The 16,788-nt window shown below is 41.0% G+C and overlaps 1 protein-coding gene across 6 annotated transcripts in view; it reads left to right on the top strand.

Moving 5' to 3' along the window:
• NT5C2 (5'-nucleotidase, cytosolic II) overlaps positions 1–16,788 on the top strand; it is a 101,648-nt gene that overhangs the window by 51,125 nt on the left and 33,735 nt on the right. For 3 of the 6 annotated variants that reach the window (XM_042458939.1, XM_042458937.1, XM_042458938.1), the window contains exon 3: positions 13,146–13,205. The exons of the other annotated variants lie outside the window; for them this stretch is intronic. The gene's annotated coding sequence lies outside the window, so the exon portion shown is untranslated. The remainder of the gene's footprint in view (positions 1–13,145; positions 13,206–16,788) is intronic. 6 annotated transcript variants of the gene reach the window in all.

Here is a 16,788-nt window from a genome sequence, read left to right on the forward strand (position 1 = left end):
TATTTACTGAGTGTAGCATGTTTAATTCGTAAAATCAGGCACAATTGTGATGTGTTCGTGTATATTATGTTGGATAGTCTTTGCATTTTTACTGTCATAAATCTCTCATAGGTGAAGCTCAGTAGTGACCTTGAGTTCCTCACTTCTAGTTATGCAACAGTTAAAAAAAAAAAAGCACACAATCTTTTGTGGTTATCCCTGGGCTCCTTGTTAAGAGGGAATAGAGAGCTATGTGATGTGGTTGTACTGGATCTTGCTATTCCCAGATTTAATCTTCAGTGAGCCATAAAAGCCCTGGATAACCTTAAATGGTTTTTTTTATCAGCTTGACTTTGCTCACAGCTTGTGAAGATAAAATACCAGGGAGAGAGGCATGTATTCTGTAGCTCCTGGGGGACAGGTCGGATATGAATGTAGCAAATAAATGAATAGAAATGAATAAATAAAATAAAATTTGACTGATAAAATAATATAATCTATTCATTTTGATGAATAAATGCTTTAAAAAACCAAAATACAGTTTGAGATGCCTTCGGCTGCTAAAGAGACAAATGAATGTGTCTTAGAGGAAATCAAGCCTGAACATAACTGATGTGAAAGGACTTTTACATTTTTTGGGCGGAAAAATAAATGCACAGTATGGTGGAGAACTGGTGATGAGACAAATGTGAAGGGATCTGGGAGTCCAAGTAGACCACAAGTTGAACATGAGTCAACGTGCGATGCGCAGCTAAAGGGCCAATGCAATTTTAGGCTGCTCAATAACAGTATAGTGTCTAGATCAAGAGAAGTAATAGTGCCACTGTATTCTGCTTTGGTCAGGCCCACCTGGAATATTGTGTCCAGTTCTGGCACCCAAATTTAAAAGGACATTGAGAAACTGGAGCGTGTCTAAGGGGTGACTAAAATGCGAAAGGTCTGGAACCATGCCCTATGAGGAACGACTCGGGAGCTGGGGATGTTTAGCCTGGAGAGAGGAGGTTAAGAGTGATATGATGCCCTGTTTAAATATTTGAAAGGATGTATTTGAGGGAGGGAGCAGCTTGTTTTTGCTGCCTCCAGAGAACAGGACCCGAAATAATAAAATAAATAAATAAAATCATTTAATTATAGCCCGCTTTCCTTGGATCAAGGCGGGTTACAACATCTTGGGAACGCAAATGTAATATCACACTACAATGTACAATTACAAACATTAAAAACAAAAGTTAAAAACACAGATTAAAACCATACAAAGACTAGCCAAAGTGCAAGTGCAAAGGAGGAGGGAGAGGAAGCGTTACAACAATGGGAGAAAGCTTGTTCGAAGAGAAAGGTTTTGAGTCTCTTCCTGAAAGGTCGAGGGAGGGGTGAGCGGAGCTCTACAGGAAGCGAGTTCCATAATTGCGCTGAGAGATGAAAACGCCTTGTGCAGTCCCAGAGTGTTTTGAGGGTGGAACCCTCAGAAGTGCTTCCCGGCTGACCTGAGTGTGCAGGGCAGATTATATGGGGAGAGGCGGTCCTCCAAGTACCCTGGGCCCAAACCATTTAGGGTTTTATAGGTTATAACCAACACTTGTATGCGCCGGAAGCGAATAGGCAGCCATGTAGATCTTGCAGAACAGGTGTTATATGGCTGGTCCTGGAACATCCAGTGACCAGCCTGGCTGCCATGTTCTGCATAATTGAAGCTTCCGGTTTGGTACAAGGGTTGCCCCATGTAGAGCGCGTTACAGAAATCCAACCGAGGTCACCAGAGCATGTACCACCATCTTGAGGAGAGAGAGGCAGGCCAGCAACAACAGGCTTGCCTGAGAAGAAAAAGCCCTCCTTCCGACCACCATCTTGGGGGGAGAGAGGCAGGCCAGCAACAACAGGCCTCGCCTGGAAGAAGAAAAGAGCCTCCTTCTGACCACCATCTTGAGGGGGAGAGAGGATTTTTGTTTAATGTATGAGATCGCTGATGTCACTGTAGATGTATATGCTTTGTGACATGTAGCTTGTATGTTGTGAACCGCTTTGATCTGGGGAAAAGCGTTATACAAATAAAAAATATTATTATTATTATTCAAGGTCCCCCGGCCCAGGTAGGTGCAGCTGGGCATCAACCGAAGCTGATAACAGGTGCTCCGATGTCGTCCACCTGAGATGTAAGATGGAGCGACGAGTCCAGGAGCACCCCAAGTGCAACAGAGTCCTTCAGGGAAGGTGACCCCTTCAGGACAGGTGGCAAATCTCCATCCCTGGGCCCGGGGAACCTATCACAAGCACTTCCGTTTCTCTGGATTCAGTCTGAGTCTGTTTTCCCTCATCCAGCCCATTACTGACTCCAGACAGGCATCTAGAGGAGAGATCATCCCTGGTCACTGCATCAGTCGGAGACACAGAGAAAACATTTGGGTGTCATCAGCGTACTGATACACCGCGCCCCGTGTCTCCGGATGATCTCTCCAGTGGTTTCATGTAAATGTTAAATGCATAGGGGACAATAGGCTCTTGAGGGACACCAGATGTAAGGGCCTCTTATCGGAGCACACGTCCCCCAGCTGCACCATCTGAATCTACCCGAGAGTAGGAACGGAACCACTGGAGCGCAGTGCCCCCGATTCCCAACTCTCTCAGGCATTCCGAAGGATACCTGGTCAATGGTATCGAAAGCCGCTGAGATGTCCAAGACACTAACAGGGACGCGCTACCCCTGTCCATGCCCAGACGGAGATCATCGACAAGGCGACCATGGCAAGTCAACTCCATATCCATATCATGCATAATGGATGCAAGCTACAGAAAAGAGATTCCACTTCAACATTAGAAGAGAACTTCCTGACAGTAAGGGCTGTTTGACAGTGGAACACACTCCCTCGGAATGTGTGGAGCCTCCTTCCTGGAGGTCTTTAGCGAGGCTAGATGGCCATCTGTCGGGGTGCTTGATTTGGATTTCTGCATGGCAGGAGGTTGGACTGGATGGCCCGTGCGGCTTTCTTCAACTATATGATTACGAATAAATGAGGCTGTTGTACTTTTGGATAATCATGAGATAATGTGATTCACTGGAAAGGACGCGATACGTCAGCCCATGGATTCCATGAGGATCCGTTCCAAGACACACATCCCGGATACCAAAATCCGCAGATTAAGTATATTGACGTCCCCCTCCCCCTCCCTCTCTATTTCTCTCCCTCCTTCTTCTTCCTTCCTTCCTCTCTCTCTCCCCTCTCCCTCCCTCTCTAAGGTTCTGCCATGGGCTTGGCTTCGGGAGCGGTTCGACACTGAAGCCCCGTCAGCCGGAGGGAGCAGGGCCAGGGCTTGGGACTTAGAGCCTGGAGGTGCATCCAAGACCCGGCCCAGCCCCACCGGTCCGCTCCCTCCGGCCGACGGGTCTCCAGCCTCATCTCCAAAATCCCTGAACCAAGCCCAAGGCAGAAGCCTTGGAAAGAGAGGAGGGAGGGAGGGACTTCAGTGCAGTTGTCCCCATGGTGCCGCAGCGTGTGCATGCACTGCCATTGGAGACATGTAGGCTTGCATCCGCAGATGCTCAAACTCGCAGATAGCAAGTCCATGGATACCGTCCACTGCAATGGTTAAAATGGAAGGCAGTAGGAAAAAGGAAAGGCTGTTTTAGTTAGATTGATTAAACAAAGAAGCCAAGCCCTAAATTTGGAAATTGCAGCAGATCTCACTACAGTGGCCCTATTTACGCTGAGGTTTGGTTCCAAGTTCCCCTCATGGGTAACAAAACCGTGGAGTCCAAGTCCCATTAAATAATGACATAGCAAATGTTGTCCCTTATAAAAAATGGAAAACCAAGGTTTGAATATTATTTGAACATTTTTCAAACTGTGTATGCTGGATCCATGTATAAAAATCCGTGTATAGAAGTGCTGACTGTACTGTATTTTTTCGACAGTTAAGGCCTTTCTGTTTAGATGGGAATTTGATGAACAATTGTATAAGGCCGGTCTCACCTAGGGTTGCCATAAGTGAGGACCTCCAAACCGGGCAATGTAGGACAAATTCAGGACAACATTTTCAAATGTAGGACACATTTATAAAAAATGGAGGACCGAAAAATTGAGGCTTTTTTTGAAATGTTAATATAAATGCATGTTTCTGGCATGATCAAAATGGGGACATTTTGACATTATTCCTGACAGATCACGGAAATGTACTTCCCTTCTGGCCACCCCCCTTCCCCATTCCAAACAGCACATTTGAGCATTGAACATGGCTTTATTTTACATTGCCTCTTGCCTTTTCAGAGCTTTCACCAACCAAACCCTTTGGTCAAGGGACTTTGTTTTTTCTTCATTTGACTTGTTTTGTCTGTTTCCCCTCCCCACTAAATAAGGAGACTGAAATGGAGTTATGGGTACAAGTTGTTAACAAAAAAGTCTTGTGAGACTCTAGGCAAGAGGTGCACCATCTTAAGAACTGCATTAAGCACACTTAGGCTGCTGCCACACTGCTTTCACTCTCATCACTCCATCCTATGGAATCCTGGGATTTGTAGTTTGTTGTGGTGCCAAGGCTGGGCTTTGAAATCTCAGGCTAAGAGAGGCAAAAGGCTTGGGCTGCATCTACACTGGAGAAATAATCTGGTTTGAGACACTTTAACTGCCTCGGCTGCTATGGATTCTGGGAATGGTGGTTGTTCCAGCACCACAGCAAAATGGCAGTTAACCCCTGGAAAGCTCTCTGACCAAGGTGACCAATGCCCTCACCCCAAAATGTAGGGCACCCATGCAAAAATATGTAGGACATGGCCAAAAATAAAAGCTAAAACACCCATGTAATATAAATCCATGCTTCTTAGCCATGATCCAATGGAGGACATGTCTGGAAAGGAGGAGGGCCTGGTCACCTGTCTCTGGTCCAAAATACACTGCAGAAATAAAACAATGCTGGACTGAAATGCCCAGAGTCCTCACCAAAGCTCATCCACACTGAGGAAAGAATCCAGTTTGAGAGTGACTTAACTGTCTGGGTTAGTGCTGGGAATGCTGGGATTGTAGTACATTGGCCCCAGAGCTATCTCTGACAGGGAGTCCCATAACCCTCAAAGTAGTTGAACTGCAGTGCCCAGAATGCCCACCCGTTGCATCCACACTGAGGAAATGGTCCAGTTTGAGACTGCTCAGTGCTGGGAATGCTGGAATTGTAGTCTATTGTGCCTCAGAGCCATCAACAGAGAGTCTCATGTCTCCCAACCTAGCATTCCAGGATCCCTACACTGAGTTAAAGCAGTCTCAAAGTGGGTTCATTCCTGCGTGTGTGTGAGAGATATAAAAGCTAGGGACTGGATTCATTGGAGGATCTGTGTGTCCAAAACACACTGCTTGGACTGCCAGGGCTCAGTGCTATGGAATCCTGGGAATGTAGTTTATTGTGGCACCAGAGTTCTCTGACAGAGAAGGCCAAATGCCTCACAGACCCCAGATTCCAGAGCATTGAGCTTTGGCAGTTAAAGGGGTCTCAAAGTGCAGGGGGGGGGAAGAAAAGCCAGGGAGAGTGAATGAGAAGCTCACTCGCTGGAGGAGGAGGAGGAGGAGGAGGAGGGGGAGCCAAGGGAGTGGCAGGACCTCAGCCTCCTCTCTTCCACTGAAGACTGCTGGCAAGAGGCTCTGCCCCGCCTCCTCTGGGACATTCAGCTTCCTTTGTCAAGAAACTACAATTCCCAGATCCCATAGCACTGAGCCATGGATGTTTAAGGGGGGGTCAAACTATTTCTGCAGCTTTTGCTACCCTAAAGCCCTTCTATTTACAAGCAAGGCAAAATCTCTTCCTTCCACCATGAAACCAACCCAAGTGGAGGGGCGATTGCTTCTTTCCATTGGTCAGCTTCGGGAGAAATTTGCTATTACAAGAAAGGGTTTAGGGCCTCAAAAACGATCCTGTGATAAAGAATTACAAGAATACTGACCTGGTAGACATTTAAAAGATGAGGCATTTAGGCTCCCAGTGAAACAGGAACTATTGATGGCCTTTTTTTCTTTGCTCACTGTAACCTGGAAGGTCAGGCCTTTTGCAAGACATATATACCAAGTGGGCTGGCAATAGCTCTGAGTGGCAGATGTCTTGAAGCCCTGCTCTCTAGGCTAAGCTAGGCAGGGAGGCGGGGAGAGTGGCACACAGCCATGGGGAGGGGTGGGGCTGCTTCCAGGGCCTTGCTGGGGGGGAGGTCCCAGGGGAGGGGCCAAACCGGGGCGGGACTGTGTGGCCCCGCCCCAAACCAGGAAAGTCCCGCCCCCAGGCGGGATATGGCAAGCCTAGAGTCTCACCTAAACAGTGCACTGGATCTTGCTAATGCTTTTGCTGGTGTATATTTGTGTTTGCTTAATAATGTATATTTTAAACTGTTTTTAGGTTTTTTTTAATTACTTTATCTCTTTTTAACTTTTGTATTTTGTGTATTTTGAACTATGTGGGTTTTTTTATTTTTTGTAAGCTGCTTATAGCCCTGATCTGGGGAAAAGGCAATGTGGAAATAAATAAATATAACAACAACAGTGATGAGGGCAAGGAGGAGGCCTATACTTTCTCAATTTTACTTTTGATCTTGCTAAACTCATCATGATAGTAGTATTGCAAATGAAGGAATGTTTGTGTGCATTTGTCTGTGTGATATTGAGTTGTGTGGTCTGTACAGTGGTACCCCGGGTTACGAATTTAATTCGTTCCGCTGCCGCATTCGTAACCCGAAAAGCTTTCGCAAGCCGAAAACCCATAGGCGCTAATAGCGAAAGCCGCGATTTAGTGCGAAAAAGCGCCGAAAAGCACCAAAAATTTTTTCGTAACCCGAAATAACCTTCGTAACCCGGAACAGTTTTTTTCAATGGATTTTTTTCGTAACCTGGAAATTTCGTAAGGCGGCGCATTCGTATCCCAGGGTACCACTGTACCTTAATTTGAGCTGATTATGTGAAAAATGTAAGTTAACATATCTGTGTAACAGAACTAAAATTCATGGCAAATGGCTTGTTAAAAAAAAACCATTCTGTCTCTTTTAAATAAAACCTGTTCTAGTATTACCTTTTTTGGTATCCACTTCAGTGTATCATTTTTAAGACTAAAAAGGAAAAAGAAGGTCCAACATATAATGAGTAGGCAGTAGTTCATTTCTTATGACTAGCATAATAATTATTGGGAAAAGGTGGAGAGCCAAACTCTGAAGAAGAGTATGCTGTGGAAAACAAACAGCCCAAGTTTAGAATCAAATCATGTCAAGAAGGGGACAGGTATCTAGATATAGAAGTGTCAGAGAAATGGATAGAGCATGTCATGTCAATGCAGTGTCAAATGTATCAAGTAAAATATATTTTAATCTATTTCAGGATCAAAATTATTTTCTGCAGCTGCTATCAAATATACTAGAAAAATTGTGTGATATAATACTGAACGTGTGCTAGTAATGGGGAATATTACATTTATTGGTTCTGGATGTCTGTGCTGAAAGAATAATGTCTTATTTACATTAAAGGTTCGGAAACAAGCTACATTAAGGTATCTTCTATCACTCACTTTTCTCCCCCTAGAGAGTAATTCCCTGCACCTGTCTTAATTGTAATTTAGGGAAATATTGACTCCAGCCTTATTTAAGCTTAATGCTAAGCCTTGTCATGCAACTGAAAACAGAAACTACCATTGAAGATTACTGCCAGTTTTTGATGAAGTGAAACACTGGATAGCATTCACAATGTTCATGCTGAGAATTCCCTTTTCTGTGCTAAAGGGAAGTAGCAATTTACTTCTGTGAGTGAAGAGTGGGGGAGCAAACAATGCTTGTTTTCATGGCTGGCTCTTTGTCCCTCAATTAGGTTAAAGGAGAATCATAGCTCTCTCTTCTCTAGCACTGATTGTAAATGAATTCAAGATGGCAAAAAATGAATTGTTGTTTTTCTCATGGAATTTAGACATGGAATGTTCAAAAACCATGTGTTTCAATTTTTTTGGATGTACAAACAGATGGATCTACTCTTTACCATTATGAATATATTTGCTATTATGTCTAGAAATTAATTTATTTTGCTTATAGGTGTATGTGTGTGTGTTACAATTCTGCTTTAAAAAGAGCTAGACCATTTGTAGCAGTTGCCTTGTTGCTCAAACCATGCTTAATGATTGCTTAAAATTTTTGATAGTGCCCTAGGAGACTTGTACTGTAAAGCTTTCAGCGTATTGATATTTGTCATTGGACAGGGTGAAGCACATGGTGTGTGTGTCTCTGTTGCCTTCCAATAAATCATTAACTGACAGACTGCTAACTTGTGAGACATGGCTTGCTTAGACATGAATCAGGACTGAAGCCTCTGAAGAAAGCTAACACAACAGTCAATCGGTTTTTCTTTCATTAATCTTGCTCGCAGTAGTGAGACCGAATAAAAGCAGAATCATAGAATCATAGAGTTGGAAGAAACCACAGGGCCATCCATTCCAACCCCCTGCCATGCAGAGATGTGGATAGAGTTGTTTAGATTTCTTAGAAATATTTTCTAAGTAAGTAAAGCTCTAAACAAACATCAAGATGTCTCACAACCACTAAAATATAAAAATAGAAATGCTTAAAAAAATAAGAATATTGTACATTGGACCCTTGTTATATGCTGGGGTTTGGTTGCAAGATCCCCCGTGGATAAGAAAATCTGTGGATGCTCATGTCCCATTAAATATAATGACATAGCAAAATGGTGTCCCTTATAAAAAATGGAAAATCAAGGTTCGATATTTGAAATTTATACTTTTTAAAAAACATTTTCAAACCATGGATGCTTGAATCCGTGTATAAAGAATCCGTGTATAAGAAGTGCCGACTGTGTCTAACTACATCCATCCATAGAAGATCATAGCAATGTGTTCTGCTAGTACAATGGAAGTGTCTGCTACCTTCTTTAAGCATATCCATTGAACCTCTGAAAAGTTGTCTCATAGATTCTTTTGCAGTAACAACGGGTGGTAGTGGGGTGGCAGTGGTTGTAGTTTGGAGATGGTACCAAATAGGAGCATTTACATGAGCTTTATGGCTCCCACATACTGGCAGCTAAATATAAAAAAAGTTAGACTTGTTAAATATTATACATATACTGGTTTTTGTAAGGAAACAAACTGTTCAAAAAGGGATTAAATCTCTAAGCCAGCTATCAAAAATGTGTTGTGGGAGGGGTCGTGATATGGAGCATGGGTTATATTGCAAAATTGAAACTTATCTGTGGATTTCATCAAAATGCATAATTTTTCTCATGATCTTAATTTATAATTACCTTTATTTGCAGGGATATGCCAGGGTCTAAATACCTACTTGCTAATATATGGCATTTAGAATTGTAGCTGCCACAAAAACAAAAAACAAAAACAGACAGATATAGAGAAAATTTTCCAGAGTGATGGGGAAGGGCATTTTTATAATATTGAAAAGGATAGACATCTGAAGCTAGCATCTTGTAGATCAATGAGGAACTCTTTTCTATATCTTATACAAGGGACTAACTTTTTCAGTGTAATAAAATATATTGCAGACATCTTCCCATATATATATGTTTCCCATATATAAAGAAGAACTATACCTAATCAGATCAAAGGCCTGCCTAGTCCAACATTCTCTTCTCACAGCAACTGGATGCTCTTGCGAAGCCAACAAGCCAAGATATGAATGCAACAATACCTTTCCACTTATGCTGTCCAGCAACAAATACAGAGACACACTGTTTCTGAAGGAAATGTATACCCAGCTAGTAGCCAAAAATATAATAATTTATAAAACAATTTATCAAATTTTATTATTTATAATTTTATAAATAATAAAACATATATACAATTTAATTTATAATTTATAAAATATGATTTATAAAAATATGCATCTGAGGAGGTAGGCTATGAAAGCTCATGCTACCAACTTGTTTCTTTCAGTTAGTCTCAAAGGTGGTACAAGAGATCCCTTTGCATACTGATTTTCCAGATTATCATGATATCTTTGAATTATCCTATGTTGTTACAATATTTTGTTAGTTACTGGGTTTTATTTTCTACAGTACTTTGAATATTGCTAAGCTGCATTTAAATGTAGGCCTTTCAGTACAGTGCTTTGTTTGCCTCACTATTTACCTAATGGAGTTATGTTTCACAATGTGCTAAAAGACACTAGTTTCAAATAACTTAACTAGATATTAATGGAAGATAGGTACAGTGGTACCCTGGGATACGAAAGCACCGCCTTACGAAATTCCCGGGATACGAAAAAAATCCATAGAAAAAAACTGTTCCGGGTTACGAAGGTTATTTCGGGTTACGAAAAAATTTTTGGTGCTTTTCGGCGCTTTTTCGCACGAAATCGCGGCTTTCCTGCACTAGCGCCTATGGCTTTTTCGGCTTGCGAAGGTTTTCGGGTTACGAATGGCGCCGCGGAACGAATTAAATTCGTAACCCGGGGTACCACTGTATATAAAAAGCTATTTAAAATGTAATCATTGTGTTCAAAGCTAAATGTCATAAAAACAGAGAGAAGAACTATTGCTTTTGTTTTCTGCTTGCAGATTTTCTGGAGACATTTTGATTGGGTTAGGCAGATTCTTGATCTCATTGGATAGGCGCAGGAGCCCTGGTGGCACAATGGTCAAATGCCTGTACTGCAGCTACTCACTCACAAACTGCAAGGTTGCGAGTTCAGTACCAGCCAGGGGCTCAGGGTCAGCTCAGGCTTGCATTCTTCTGAGGTCGCTAAAATGAGTACCCAGCTTGTTGGGGGCAATTAGCTTACACATTGTAAACTGCTTAGGGAGTTCTTCAATGCACTGATAAGTGGTATAGAAATGTACTTGCTATTGGTATTGCTATAGGCTATAAAGACATATTTTGGTGCAATAGTCTGAAAATTTAGCACTGTGATCCATATCTTTGTTTCAGTACAATGTAATTTTTCAAGAGGTTGTTGGGTTAAATTTGATAATAAATGAGAGAGAATATATTTAAATTTATTTATTTATTGGATTTGTTCCCCACCCTTCTTCCCTGATGGGATCTAAGGTAGCTTCTAAAAGGTTAAAACAAGATTAAATTAAAATTTCATTTAACAAAAGTAAAATGAACTATTTAGCTTACTTCTTTAAAGAGAAGAATCACCATGGTCCAGAAGGGTATCAATTATCTAAATGCAGTGGACTCTTGGTATCTGCTGGGGTTTGGTTCCGGACACCACCACCACCCTTCCCCCCCCCCCCCCCTGGATACCAAAATCCATGGATGGTCAAGTCCCATTAAATACAGTGGCACAGTAAAATGGCAAAATCAAGATTTGCTTTCAGAAATTTATATTTTTGAATATTTTCAAGCTGTGGATGGTTGAATCTGTGGATACAGGGGGCCAATTGTATTTTGTTCCCCATGGGATGAAGCAGACAGGCCAAAAAGAGTCGCCAGAGGCTGCTCCGGCTTCAATCAGCCCAGGACTGCAGTAATCGCACAGCTTGTTCTCAAAAAGGCAACTGCTATGGTCCTAAACAGGCCACTGGAAGGAATAAATTTAATCTGCTCCTGAAAGGACTGGTTTTTGCTGCCTCAGCATGCCCTTGACGCAGCGTCCAGCCACTTTGAGGGCGTGCATTGTCTAAATGCCGTGCCCCCAAAGTGGCTGGAAGTCACTTTATTTGACCCATCTGTTTTGGGCCTATGATACTGTCAGGCTATCAACTTCCTAAAGACTGCACCTAATATTCAAATAAAAAAAACACCAGCATCACCTTTGACATTTCAGTACTGTATATATATTTTCTAACACTGAGGCATATCAGAACGTAGTTAATATTTTAAAATATGTCTTAAAATTTATTTATAGATGTCTTTCAGTCATTTAAAACATGCAATTCAAAACAGTTGTTTAGCAGTCCACTGTGAATGAGATTACTGCCAAATAAGTAGAAGGAACTGGCAAAATCACCTCTGAGTATTCCTTGCCTAAGAAAATCCTATAAAATTCATGTGATCACCATAAATCAACATGCAACTTGAAGGGATATAGACACAAAAGTGTGGATAGGATTGCAGACTAATAGTGCAACCCTGTCTTTGTACTCAGATATTTAATATTTTTGGGTTTACTCCCAGATATGTAGGTATCATATTGTTGCTCTAATGCATTTTCATGCTCACTAATCAGATTTGTAGATATAACAACAACAACGCCATACTTTATAGTCCATTAGTTCTACCACATCCTTCCTGTATTTGCTGTAATGTGTACAGATGTGTACCATTTAACGTACCTAGATTTCATTTTAAAATAAATTAAAAATATGCATAATCATAAATACACATTCAGGAAGTCCTTATTACACACGCTCCCTGTCCAAACTACAGTACATATGCAGTACTGTTTATGTGGGCATGAGCCTGCTGCTGTCTTGTCTTTTTATTTAACCATGTTCAGATTGCTAGCGTTCTTCGTGGTCCTCACTCACATTAAAACTGGAAAGAGACAGACTCTCATTTTTTCCAGAATTTGTGCTTCCTTTGCCATTACCATGGTCATTACTAATATTCTTTTAGAATGCCCAGGTGCACTTTTTATTATTTTGGATGTTCATTGAATTTATTCAGAATCACAAGGTTTTTAACTTCCAGTATTTGAAATCATGTTTTTGTAAATACTGTATGTGTGACTTTTCTCCCAGGACCCTGCCGCATTTACTACTTACACAGTGCCTCTGACCTTCCTACTAATACCCACTAAAATAGTTTTCATGGGGGAGAGGGAGAACTTAAACATTCAAATAAAATCAGAGCTCAGAAACTACATTTGATTTTAACTTGTAATTGATTTGATAATTTACATAATTGTAAATTCCATATTAGTGATAGAATAAGATTTTAAATACTTAAAGCTCTGAAAGACCTTGATGTATGTGGTAGCTCACAATTTTCTACAAATGATAGTAACTCTTTCTATCCCCAGGTCTCTTGCAAACTTTCAGTTTTAGTATTTTTGAAATCTGAGAACATTTCGTGTATTATGGATATAAATTTTCTTATTTATAGATAGATGCAAACCATTGACAGGTTGGCCATTTTTTAAAAAGTTTTTCACAAGCTTATACCTCCAGCAAATGAAAGCACTATAATTAATACCCCATCCCCCCCAGTATTGCAGTTTTAAAGTCAGTTTGATTCTTTCTTTTTGACAGGGGAGTCCAGTGTAACTCCTTCAAGACTGGAGTGACACTCAGCATCTGCATCTGCTTCATGTGAGTTATAATTTTGGCAGCAGTATATTGCACTAGCTGGAGCGGCTGCAGATTTTACTTTTCAGAAAAGGGTATACAAATGGCTACAGTACCTGTCTTGGAAGCAAAGGTAACACTAGTGTGCATGGATATCTCACACTTTACTATGTAGCTTCCTCTGCATATTGGCTTCTCTTGTGACAGGCACACCTTATAAGGAAGCCCACACTACCTGAGGAAAAATAATTTTGAGCTGGGTACCACACACACACACACACACACACACACACACACACACACACAGTGTACTGACAAATTGTGAATACTGTCAGCTGGTTTGCCTCTTCAGAGCTTTGTCCTTTTGCCAGATCACACACACACTCAACCTGAGGATAGGTTTGTTTTGTTATTCCCTGATGACCTCAGTACATCTCTTGCTAACCCTGTGCTCTTACACTTGAATTACAGTTGTCTAAGGGGTATGCATGTGGAGGTAACTGCACTGGTCTGGCTCACTGCACAACAGATTATGCATGGCAACATCTAGCTATATGTTGAGTGTAAAAGGAATTTACAGGTACTTATCTCACAATTAACTGAATAGCTGAATAAATGAATTAACAATTAACTGAATAACTAATAACTCAATTGCTTCAAAACTAAATATCCATCTGTTGTCTGTTATTGTGTGGCCAAAGGTCACTCAGTATGTTTTTGTGGCTAAGCGGGGATTTAAACTCTGCTCTCCAGTGCCATAGTCCAGCACTCAAACCATTCCACACTCTGGTTCTCACTGTCCTTTAATTAACGTTCTTCTATGCGTCTTCTATTATATGCTTCTGTTTGGCACCCAAATACTGCTCACTGCCAGCCTAACATAGATAGATGACTTGTTTGGGAGCTCATGTTACCCAAATGAGTACTTACACAGCTTGCAAGAAAATGTCAGGAGCTTGTAGCTCATCTTGATTGATCTAGAATCATCTGTGGTGTGGAGTGTTGTCAAAAAGGGATACAAGGTCTGTGAATTCCAACTCCATTCCCAGTTGTCTAATTAAAGGAAAACTTACCATGGACTATGTCACTGTAACCAGAGCATCATAATCTCTCTTTATCACAATGGTCCAGTCTCCATGGTTCTGATTTATGCTGTCTTCAGAAATAAATACTTGCTCAGGTAGCCTGCTAAAATGTAGTAGGAAATTTCCAATATTGGTATGGGAGAAAAAATTGCTTTGAAGTATATGTGAACTGCCACCCCTTAAATGGCAGGCGTAGCATGCCAGTTGAGTCTTCAGTAGCAGGACAAGTGGTTAAATCAACTTCTTCCCCATGCCACATTCCTAATGTCTTGCATTCCACTCCACATGCAGACTATTTGTAAAAGCAAAACCTGCATTCATGTACAAATGTAAATGCCATGTAATATGACACCAATATGTACCTGTATCTGTTTATTTAAAACATTTCTAAGTCACTTTTCACTTGATAGATTCTAGGGTCTCTCTCTCTCTCTGGCTTTACTTCACGAACAAAGATTCAGGAAGGACTCATCTCGCGCTTTCTACAAGTGCATTGATGACTAAAAAGGCCAATCCAAGATAAACAAGTCCGGTTGCAGAAAGCACAGCAGAAAGTCTCCTTGGGTGATGTTTCCAGGTTGTGGTTCTTTCAGCGTTGTCGTTTCTCTTTGAGACTCGTTCGGCGTGAGCTTTCAAAAAAGGCTGCAGCATCGTGGAAAGTGTGTCTCCATGCCTCCCGATGTGAGGCCAGGGCGGACCATTGTTGGTGATCAGTTTGGCCGAGCCTGAGATGATATTTCCTGGAGTCCTTGTATCTTTTCTTTGGAGCGCCCCTCTACAAGTTCACCATAGAATACTATTTTTGGGAGGCGATGGTCCTTCATCCTATAAATGTGTCCTGTCCAACACAGCTGTGTCCTCAATAGCATGGCCTCAATGCTGATGATCCCTGCTTGCTCAAGGACAGCAACATTTGTCACATAGTCGGTCCAGTGTATATTTAGAATTGTGCTTAAACAGCGCTGATGGAAGCGTTCGAGGAGTCGTAGGTGTTGGCGATAGGTGACCCATGTTTCAGACCCATAAAGGAGAATAGACAGTACAATGGCTCTATACACACTGATTTTTGTGCTTCGCCTCAGGGGGGTATACGATAGACAAAAATTATATGAACAAAATACAAATAAAGTAAAGCAATGTAGTTGATTGTGATCAGTACATTGTGTCATCATACTTTAGTCCCTTGCATGACCTCATACTGTAGGACAGTGGTTCCCAACCTTTTCTGTGCCCTACACCTCTAGAAAATGTTTGATTAATGTTCACAACCTCTACAAAAGTACTATCATATTTGAAGATGAAGTCACATTTCTAATTCTCAGTCACAAAGTGAACCACATATAATACTGCAGGTGAACAAACTGAACTTTTTTAAAAAAAGCTTTTAACTCAGTGCATTAAACACAAATCTAAACTGAGCAATTAGATTCTAATTTATTCAGAAAAAAATGAGTGATGACTCATGGCTCCTCATTCAAGGACACAAGCCAGTCTTTGTTGACCCCTTGAAATTTCATTTTGTTCTCACCCAGGTTGGGAACCACAGCTATAGTAGTTGTTAGCAAAAAAAAATTATTCCTGATGCTGATATTTAATTTTAAGGGAGTGTGTTTTTAAAGTAGAAAGATTGCTTTGTTGTTGTATGCCTTTAAGTTGTTTTGGACTTATGGTGACCTTATCACAAGTTTCTCTTGACAAGATTTATTTAGAGGGTGTTTAACATGATCTTCCTCTCAGGCTAAGAAAGTGACTTGCTCAAAGGTCTGTGGCTAAACAGAGATCCAAACTCTAGTGTCTAGAGTTATAGTTTAATGCCCAAACCACTGACTACACCATTCTGGCTCATAGAAAAAATGATACAAGTTAGGAAGGAATTAAGGAAAAATGAATTTTTTTAAAGTTCTGGTGGAGGGGTGGGGAGAAGATTATTGTATCTCCTCTGGTTGGCCTTTAAATATGTAGAGGCAGATTCCAATACTGGATAAATCTGAAAATATGAGGTGGGGTTTCCCCACCAAAATTTTCTCTGTATGTATCTGTTTGTGTGTGTGAATAGTGCAACTGTATGTTCAAGTATTAATGTTGATATCTGTAGATGACTATTGTTTCTATGCAAGCAAGTAAGCAGGTTAGTAAGGAAGGAATAGAGTAATATATTCTTTTGCACCTAGCATAGAAATAAAGCAGGCTGCCAAGTGAGAAAAACCCTCTCCTTTGTTTCAAGCATAGAAATGCAGCAGACTTGGATAGGAATGTGGATATCTCTTCTGTCATCTCTGTAAAAAGGCATGTCACTCAGCAACTTTTGCAGACTTAAAATGCTAGAGAAATTTCATACTAGTACTATACTTTGATATTGATAAAATACCCTGAAAACTGTTTGATGCCAGAAAATTATTAGTCACATTATGGATAGCAGAAAACTACTTTTAATATTTTCCCCTGAGAAAATACAATACATACCACAATTCTCTTAACTGGTATCTGTATCATGATCTGGACTCAGCTAGGCAGCTAGTGTT

The sequence above is a fragment of the Sceloporus undulatus genome, chromosome 3 (assembly GCF_019175285.1).
Source record: "Sceloporus undulatus isolate JIND9_A2432 ecotype Alabama chromosome 3, SceUnd_v1.1, whole genome shotgun sequence".
Lineage (NCBI taxonomy): Eukaryota > Metazoa > Chordata > Lepidosauria > Squamata > Phrynosomatidae > Sceloporus > Sceloporus undulatus.